At 45.5% G+C, this 4,145-nt stretch overlaps 1 pseudogene; it reads right to left on the reverse strand.

Annotated features, from left to right (window-relative positions):
- Positions 1-412: 412 nt before the first annotated feature.
- On the reverse strand, positions 413-2,002 carry LOC132469791 (craniofacial development protein 2-like; annotated as a pseudogene).
- Positions 2,003-4,145: the final 2,143 nt, after the last annotated feature.

The following is a 4,145-nucleotide window of genomic DNA, read 5'->3' on the forward strand; positions in this document are numbered from 1 at the left end:
ATGCCTTTTTGAAGTCGATAAAGCACAGTACAGCTGTCAGGTTATCCTTCTTCACCTCCTCGATCATTCTCCTTAGTGCCAGGATCTGGGCTGTGGTGGTTCTCCTCTCGCGAAAGCCATTTTGGTTCTCCCTCAGGTGTGGGTCGATGGCGCTCCTGATCCTGTTTAGTATCATGCGGTTGTATATATTTGCCGTGATACATGTCAGGCTGATGCCCCGGTAGTTGTCTGGCTTTGAGAGGTCTCCTGATTTAGGCACTGGGATGATGTTGGAGAGAGACCATACATCAGGCAGTTTGTTTTGCAGTAGCGCTTGGTTGGAAAACTCCAGCATGATGTCATCGAGGTCACAGTTCTTTAAAACCTCTGGGGGTATGCCATCTGGCCCAGCACTTTTTCCAGCTCTCACTGTGCCTTTCACCCGGGCTAGCTCAGTGACAGTGAATGGACCATCATCGATGTCTAGGTTCCGGAGGACTGGTGGAATTTCTTACTCGGCCCCATCTGCTGTTGAACCCAGAAGGCTTCGGAAGTGGTTGAACCAGGTTGCCATCCTCTCCTCAGGGCTGTGACCTTCAACCTGTCCCTCCTTTGTCCTTTTCCGCCCAGTCATTTCGTTGATGACCCTCCAGGATTCCCCATACTGTTTTTCGCCTTGCGCAGCCTGCACCCTTCGCACCTTCTCCATCAGTTCCTCCCCCTTGATGTTGTCGTAGGTACTGAACAGTAGCTGCTTGGCTTCTCTCAGTTCCCCACGTCTCTGCTGGGTTGGTTCACGCTCAAAGTTGAGGCGTGCTTCCTCCACACTTCCTCGTGCCGTTACGACCTCCGGATGTTTGGACCTCAGGGAGGTTCTGGCTCTGTCCAACACGGGCACACACATCCTGGTTGCCTCCTCGTTTGCAGCGACAAATCTCATATATTCGCTGCTGGGCTCCGCTCCCTTGTCCAGCTGCTGGAACCGATTCCTGACTTCCTCAGTGTACCTGGTTTGAAGGCCAGGATCGTTTGCGAATGCCTTCCAATCGTGCCGGATCTTGGGACTAGGCTTGGGGACCCTGAGGCTCAGTCGCACCCTCATGGACACCACACGGTGGTCCGAACCCACCGAGCTGAACAAACTGTATGGTTCGGCATTAAGGATGGAGTTCCTCCATTTTCTCCTCACAAGTATATAGTCCAGTTGGCGTACCATACGTGTGGCTCGATCCTGAAAGGTCCATCTCTTGCCTTGTTTTTTCTGGAATAAGGTGTTCGCTGCCAGTAGTTCGTGCTCCATGAGAAGGGCGGTGAGGTATGCACCATTGCGGTTGGTAGAGTCGTGGTATGGGAAGGGTGTGTCCTCTGGTCCGAGCCTTGCGTTGAAGTCCCCCAGGATTGCCAGGAAGTTGTGTGCTGGAACGGCTCGCACGGCTGTTGCCAGGTCCTCGAAGAACTTCTCCGCCTCCTCAGTTGGGGCCACGTTGGTGGGTGAGTACACGACTATGACTGTTGTTAATGGGTTAGATGAGAACTCTGCGATAAGGATCCTTTCGGTGTGTTGGTAAACCCAACGGAGAGCCTTACGCGCCCGAGAGCCCAGCAGTAGCCCCACGCCGCCTGTTGCGGCCTGGGCCTCGTTTCGCCACGCAGACGAGGTGATGAACGTGCATCTCTCTACTTTGTGGTAAACGATCTGGTCATCAGTGTGCACTCTTCTGTGTTCCTGGACTCCCAGGTTCTCCACTCCCCGCTCCTCAGCACAGTGTGCTAGCTCCACCAATCTAGCTTCTTCTCTCACTGTACATGCGTTGAAGGTTCCCATTACAAATGGTCTCCGACAGCGCATGAGTGCATTGGACGGGGTGCTGTGATCGGACAGGACCCTCCCTGGTTTCCCAGGGTTTTAGGTCCTGTCGTCATGGTGTCCTCCAGAGGGAGGACCAGCACCACCGTCCGCTGCGTTGCTCCTGCGGACTCCCGCCGCTGGAAGTATAGGGTTTGGGATAACTTTGTTCTTCATGGTTGGCTTTACTATGCAAATTAAGGACTGTGGGGCGCAACTCCTCGCAGTCCCGGTTTTAGTTCAGAGTGTCCTTCTCCTAGGTGGGCTGCCATCCAAGGCTATGAGCCCCTCCTGCCCAGGGATGCAGTTTTACGTCATACCCAGGACAGAAATGAATAAATAAATGATGATGATAAAGATTGTAAAAGCCAATAGGGATAAAAGTTAGGACCACAGTCCAGATTGTGTAGGGGGGCTAATATATGTTAACTAACTAGGTGAGCTAGACTAGCTATACTGTGTATAGCCACTGTCCATCTGGACAGTGGCTATACACAGTATAGCTAGTCTAGCTTTCCAACCCATTTTTGTGTAGCCCACCTTTGTGAAATGTGTGGGGCAACATGTGTGATAAACCGGAAAAGGCCCTGCCACACCTGACACCTGGAATGGGGTAATCTTGGGATTACTGTTGAACTAGGTTATGTGTTCACCCGGCTATGAACTGATACTTGATCAATCATATTCCATAAGCACTGACCTAGATTACATCTGACACTTTTGAAGGTTTCCAAAAGATAAAGATGTGAGGAAGAAGTGGGAAGGGGCTTTGAGGAGAAAAGGATTCACTGCAAGTGATTATTCAGTTGTCTGCAGTCAACTTTTTAAGCAGGCTGATTTTGACAGGACGGGTCAGATTGTCAGACTACTTGATGGTGTTATTCCATCCCTCTTCAGCTTCCCGGTTCACCTCCAAAGATTAGGTGTATCATCATAAGGCTAGCATTCATAAATGTAAATATTATATTGTCAAAGAAACGTATCCTTTTGTATATTGTATTGTGTATTATGTATAATTATGTATTATTATTTGATTTTATTATCTTGTTTTTTTTTTATATTAAAATTGCTTTTTTCTTATTTTCTCTGTTCTGTGGTGTCTTTGAGCACTGTGTAAAGCACTATATAAATATAATATTGGTATTATTATTGTAATTATTATAAAGTCCTGAAAGCTGCAGAGAGGGTGATCCGCCAAGCTTCCACAATGCAAGCTCAAGCTCCTAAGGTGTCAACAGTCCTACACATCGTCCGAGGGGAGATTGGAATAGAGGATATATTTCTGCTTGGGGAACACATTGAGGAGACACAGTTTGGCATCGACAACCACCATTCGGACTTGCTCTCATTGGTTGTGTCGGTGTTTCATAAGCTAAAGCTACACCACATTGCCAAACTCTCTTCAACTACAGAAAGGAAGCACAAGAAAGAAGCTGTGCAAAACAGTCCTCTTTCAGGGGTTTTAACCCTAACCCTGGCTGCTTATTGTCTTTTGAATTTCACTAGTTCTGGTCTGATAATTTTCCTGTATAATTATATTTACCGGTATCTATATTATTTCCTGTAAATAAACATTCCATCAGCAGATTTGTATTATGATGCATTCTCATTTTAGGCAAAGTATAAGAAAAAAACGTATAATTGTAACCATGAATGAGTCATTCAAGTAACAATATTTAAATGCTAACATTGTTGAGTAAGACAGAATTTGGTTTTATTCTGAATCCAGTGAAAAAGACTGGTGGTTTTAGCTGATATAAAAACTTTCAGGTGTATATATATGTTTTATGTTTAAATATTTGGCTGACGCTTTTTTGCTAAAGCGGCATACATATAAAACAATCACTGTAAACATAATCATTCAAGGAAAGAATGTTAATAGTAAATACAAAATATCAGTACAAAGTGTCAAAGACAGAATAAACTGCTGCTGCAGCCACAATCAGAGATGCAGTCTATAAGGTCCCTAAGATATATACATATCTAATGTATTCATACATTGTTTATGCAGGATAAATATGTCATATTGTTTCTTCAACTTAAAAATAGCTGACAGTTTTTTTTCCCCTTCTCAGGGATTATGTTCCCAGTTTTGATCTCGGATGTCAGGTCACTTAGAGCATATCAGAATATTCTATTAGTGTTAAGCCAACTACAGTATGAATAATTTAACACGCCAAACCATGTGTCCTTTATCATAGCTACACGTATGACAAAAAAACGCATGAAAATCTGTGGTATTCAGTGAGGTATGATTAATTAAATGCACTGACAGTTCATTGATCCAGCCAAATGGATTACACAGAGTGGAGCGGATGAC

This window comes from Gadus macrocephalus, chromosome 12 (genome assembly GCF_031168955.1).
Source record: "Gadus macrocephalus chromosome 12, ASM3116895v1".
NCBI classification, from domain to species: Eukaryota; Metazoa; Chordata; class Actinopteri; order Gadiformes; family Gadidae; genus Gadus; species Gadus macrocephalus.